Below are 6,000 nucleotides of genomic sequence, written 5' to 3' on the forward strand. Positions count from 1 at the left end.
AGTGGCACCAAATCAGAGGAGGAAGCTAATTTAGACAAGGGTACCAAATGGACCATCTTAGAGAAGCGATCACAAACCACCCAAATGACTGACATTTTTGGAGAGACGGGAAGATCTGAAATAAAATCCATAGAGATATGTGTCCAAGGCCTCTTCGGGACCGGCAAGGGTAAAAGCAACCCACTGGCACGAGAACAGCAGGGCTTAGCCCGAGCACAAATCCCACAGGACTGCACAAAAGAACGCACATCCCGCGACAGAGATGGCCACCAAAAGGATCTAGCCACTAACTCTCTGGTACCAAAGATTCCAGGATGACCAGCCAATACCGAACAATGAACCTCAGAGATAACTTTATTCGTCCACCTATCAGGGACAAACAGTTTCTCCGCTGGGCAACGATCAGGTTTATTAGCCTGAAATTTTTGCAGCACCCGCCGCAAATCAGGGGAGATGGCAGACACAATTACTCCCTCTTTGAGAATACCCGCCGGCTCAGATAAACCCGGAGAGTCGGGCACAAAACTCCTAGACAGGGCATCCGCCTTCACATTTGTAGAGCCCGGAAGGTACGAAACCACAAAGTCAAAACGGGCAAAAAACAGCGACCAACGAGCCTGTCTAGGATTCAACCGCTTGGCAGACTCGAGATAAGTCAAGTTCTTATGATCAGTCAAGACCACCACGCGATGCTTAGCTCCTTCAAGCCAATGACGCCACTCCTCGAATGCCCACTTCATGGCCAGCAATGTTGTGAATTCTGTGGCTGAGTTCACTTCTGTGGTCACAAGTGGTATTGCAGTCTCTGGGCTTCCTCCCTCAGGTGTTTTGGTGAGCTCGTTGGCTGCCTTGCTATTTAGCTCCACCTGAGTCTGTCTTCCTTGCTCCTTGTCAATGTTCCAGTGTTGGATCTGAGCTACTGCATCTTTCCTTGGGCCTGCTGCTCTGCTAGATAAGTGCTTCTAGTTTGTTTTCTGTTTTTTCTGTCCAGCTTGTTATTATCTTTTGCTGGAAGCTCTGAGAAGCAAAGGGGTGCACCGCCGTGCTGTTAGTTCGGCACGGTGGGTCTTTTTGCCCCTTTGCGTGGTTTTCGTTTTAGGGTTTTTTGTAGACTGCATAGTTCTCTTTGCTATCCTCGCTCTGTCTAGAATATCGGGCCTCACTTTGCTGAATCTATTTCATTCCTACGTTTGTCTTTTCATCTTGCTAACAGTCATTATATGTGGGGGCTGCCTATTCCTTTGGGGTATTTCTCTGAGGTAAGTCAGGCTTGTATTTCTATCTTCAGGCTAGTCAGCTCCTCAGGCAGTGCCGAGTTGCATAGGTAGTGGATAGGCGCAATCCACTGCTGCTTCCAGTTGTGTGAGGATAGATCAGGTACTGCAGTCTACAGAGATTCCACGTCTCAGAGCTCGTCCTATTGTTTTGGGTTATTGCCAGATCTCTGTATGTGCGCTGATTACTGCACGCTGTGTTGCCTGATTGCCAGCCATAACAGTACAAGGAGCCATTCAATGATTTCCAATAGAGGGAAAAAAGAAATCCTGACATCATTTTTTTTTCTTAGCTCTGTCTTCAGTCTTTTTTTTCCCCTAGACATTAGAGTGCTTCAGGACACAGCTGTGGACATGGATATTCAGGCTCTGTGCTCCTCAATGGATAATCTCGTTGTAAATGTACAAAAGATTCAAGATACTATTGATCAGAAATCGATGCTAGAACCAAGAATTCCGATTCCTGATTTGTTTTTTGGTGACAGAACGAAGTTCCTGAGCTTCAGAAATAATTGTAAGCTATTTTTGGCCTTGAAACCTCATTCTTCTGGTAATCCTATTCAACAGGTTTTGATTATTATTTCTTTTTTGCGCGGCGACCCACAGGACTGGGCGTTTTCTCTTGCACCAGGAGATTCTGCATTGAGTAATGTTGATGCATTTTTCCAGGCGCTGGGATTGCTTTACGATGAGCCTAATTCAGTGGATCAAGCTGAGAAAAATCTGCTGGCTTTATGCCAGGGTCAGGATGATGTAGAAGTATATTGTCAGAAATTTAGAAAATGGTCAGTACTCACTCTGTGGAATGAATCTGCACTAGCGGCTTTGTTCAGAAAGGGTCTCTCTGAAGCTCTTAAGGATGTAATGGTGGGATTTCCTATGCCTGCTGGTTTGAATGAGTCTATGTCCTTGGCCATTCAGATCGGTCGTCGCTTGCGCGAGCGTAAATCTGTGCACCATCTGGCGGTATTGTCTGAGAGTAAACCTGAGCCTATGCAGTGCGACAGGACTATGACTAAAGTAGAACGGCACGAACACAGACGTCTGAACAGACTGTGTTTCTATTGTGGTGATTCTACTCATGCTATTTCTAATTGTCCTAAACGCACTAGGCGGTTCGATAGCTCTGCCGTTATTGGTACTGTACAGTCCAAATTCCTTTTGTCCATTACCTTAATGTGCTCTTTGTCATCATATTCTGTCATGGCGTTTGTGGATTCAGGCGCTGCCCTGAATCTGATGGATTTGGATTATGCTAAACGTTGTGGATTTTTCTTGGAGCCTTTGCGGTGTCCTATTCCGTTGAGAGGAATTGATGCTACACCTCTGGCCAAGAATAAGCCTCAGTACTGGGCCCAGCTGACCATGTGCATGGCTCCTGCACATCAGGAAGTTATTCGCTTTTTGGTACTGCATAATTTGCATGATGTGGTCGTGTTGGGGTTGCCATGGCTACAAACCCATAATCCAGTATTGGATTGGAACTCTATGTCGGTAACCAGCTGGGGTTGTCAGGGAGTACATGGTGATGTTCCATTTTTGTCTATTTCGTCATCCATTCCTTCTGACATCCCAGAGTTCTTGTCGGACTTTCAGGATGTATTTGAAGAGTCCAAGTCTGATGCCCTACCTCCGCATAGGAATTGTGATTGTGCTATCGATTTGATTCCTGGTAGTAAATTCCCTAAGGGTCGTTTATTTAATTTGTCCGTACCTGAACACACCGCTATGCGCAGTTATGTGAAGGAGTCCCTGGAGAAGGGACATATTCGCCCATCGTCGTCACCATTGGGAGCAGGGTTCTTTTTTGTAGCCAAGAAGGATGGTTCGCTAAGACCGTGTATTGATTACCGCCTTCTTAATAAGATCACTGTTAAGTTTCAGTATCCCTTGCCATTGATTTCTGACTTGTTTGCTCGGATTAAGGGGGCTAGTTGGTTTACTAAGATTGATCTTCGTGGTGCGTATAATCTGGTGAGAATCAGGCAGGGAGATGAATGGAAAACGGCATTTAATACGCCCGAGGGTCATTTTGAGTATCTGGTGATGCCGTTCGGACTTGCCAATGCTCCATCTGTTTTTCAGTCTTTTATGCATGACATTTTCCGTGAGTATCTGGATAAATTCTTGATTGTTTACTTGGATGACATTTTGATCTTCTCAGATGATTGGGAGTCTCATGTGAAGCAAGTCAGAATGGTTTTCCAGGTACTGCGTGCTAATTCCTTGTTCGTGAAGGGATCAAAGTGTCTCTTCGGTGTGCAGAAAGTTTCATTTTTGGGGTTCATCTTTTCCCCTTCTACTATCGAGATGGATCCGGTTAAGGTTCAGGCCATCCAGGATTGGACTCAGCCGACATCTCTAAAAAGTTTGCAGAAATTCCTGGGCTTTGCTAATTTTTATCGTCGCTTCATCTGTAATTTTTCTAGCATTGCCAGACCATTGACCGATTTGACCAAGAAGGGTGCTGATTTGGTTAATTGGTCTTCTGCTGCCGTGGAAGCTTTTCAGGAGTTGAAGCGTCGTTTTTGCTGTGCCCCTGTGTTGTGTCAACCTGATGTTTCTCTTCCGTTCCAGGTCGAGGTTGATGCTTCTGAGATTGGTGCAGGGGCGGTTTTGTCACAGAGAGGTTCTGGTTGCTCAGTGTTCAAACCATGTGCTTTCTTTTCCAGGAAATTTTCTGCTGCTGAGCGTAATTATGATGTGGGCAACCGAGAGTTGCTGGCCATGAAGTGGGCATTCGAGGAGTGGCGTCATTGGCTTGAGGGTGCTAAGCATCGCGTGGTGGTTTTGACTGATCATAAGAACCTTACTTATCTTGAGTCTGCCAAGCGCTTGAATCCTAGACAGGCCCGTTGGTCGTTGTTTTTTGCTCGTTTTGATTTTGTGATTTCATACCTTCCGGGCTCTAAAAATGTGAAGGCGGATGCTCTGTCTAGGAGTTTTGTGCCCGACTCTCCGGGGTTATCTGAGCCGGCGAGTATCCTCAAGGAAGGAGTCATTGTGTCTGCCATCTCCCCTGATTTGCGGAGAGTGTTGCAGAAATTTCAGGCTAATAAACCTGATCGTTGTCCGGCCGAGAAACTGTTCGTCCCTGATAGGTGGACTAGTAAAGTTATCTCTGAACTTCATTGTTCGGTGCTGGCCGGTCATCCAGGAATCTTTGGTACCAGGGAGTTGGTTGCTAGATCCTTCTGGTGGCCATCTCTGTCACGGGATGTGCGTGCTTTTGTGCAGTCCTGTGGAATTTGTGCTAGGGCTAAGCCCTGCTGTTCACGTGCCAGTGGGTTGCTTTTGCCCTTGCCGGTCCCGAAGAGGCCTTGGACACATATTTCGATGGATTTCATTTCTGACCTTCCCGTTTCTCAAAAGATGTCTGTCATTTGGGTGGTCTGTGATCGCTTTTCTAAAATGGTCCATCTGGTGCCCTTGGTTAAATTGCCTTCCTCCTCTGATTTGGTGCCTTTGTTCTTCCAGCATGTGGTTCGTTTACATGGCATTCCTGAGAATATTGTTTCTGACAGAGGTTCCCAGTTTGTCTCGAGGTTCTGGCGAGCCTTTTGTGGTAGGATGGGCATTGACCTATCTTTTTCCTCGGCCTTCCATCCTCAGACTAATGGCCAGACCGAACGAACCAATCAGACCTTGGAAACATATCTGAGATGTTTTGTTTCCGCTGACCAGGATGATTGGGTGTCATTTTTGCCGTTGGCTGAGTTCGCCCTTAATAATCGGGCCAGCTCGGCTACCTTGGTCTCTCCATTTTTCTGCAATTCTGGGTTCCATCCTCGTTTCTCTTCAGGACAGGTTGAGTCTTCGGACTGTCCTGGTGTGGATAATGTGGTGGACAGGTTGCAGCAGATCTGGACTCAGGTAGTGGACAATTTGACCTTGTCCCAGGAGAAGGCTCAGCTTTTCGCTAATCGCAGACGCCGTGTGGGACCCCGACTTCGTGTTGGGGATCTGGTTTGGTTATCTTCTCGTCATATACCTATGAAGGTTTCCTCTCCTAAATTTAAACCTCGTTTTATTGGTCCGTATAGGATTTCTGAGATTCTCAATCCGGTGTCTTTTCGTCTGACCCTCCCAGACTCCTTTTCCATACATAATGTATTCCATAGGTCGTTGTTGAGGAGATACGTGGCACCTATGGTTCCATCTGTGGAGCCTCCTGCCCCTGTTTTGGTGGAGGGGGAATTGGAGTATATTGTGGAGAAGATTTTGGATTCTCGTGTCTCTAGACGGAAACTCCAGTATCTGGTCAAATGGAAGGGTTATGCTCAGGAAGATAATTCCTGGGTTTTTGCCTCTGATGTCCATGCCCCAGATCTTGTTCGTGCCTTTCATGTGGCTCATCCTGGTCGGCCTGGGGGTTCTGGTGAGGGTTCGGTGACCCCTCCTCAAGGGGGGGGTACTGTTGTGAATTCTGTGGCTGAGTTCACTTCTGTGGTCACAAGTGGTATTGCAGTCTCTGGGCTTCCTCCCTCAGGTGTTTTGGTGAGCTCGTTGGCTGCCTTGCTATTTAGCTCCACCTGAGTCTGTCTTCCTTGCTCCTTGTCAATGTTCCAGTGTTGGATCTGAGCTACTGCATCTTTCCTTGGGCCTGCTGCTCTGCTAGATAAGTGCTTCTAGTTTGTTTTCTGTTTTTTCTGTCCAGCTTGTTATTATCTTTTGCTGGAAGCTCTGAGAAGCAAAGGGGTGCACCGCCGTGCTGTTAGTTCGGCAC

Source organism: Ranitomeya imitator, chromosome 1 (assembly GCF_032444005.1).
Source record: "Ranitomeya imitator isolate aRanImi1 chromosome 1, aRanImi1.pri, whole genome shotgun sequence".
Taxonomy (NCBI): domain Eukaryota; kingdom Metazoa; phylum Chordata; class Amphibia; order Anura; family Dendrobatidae; genus Ranitomeya; species Ranitomeya imitator.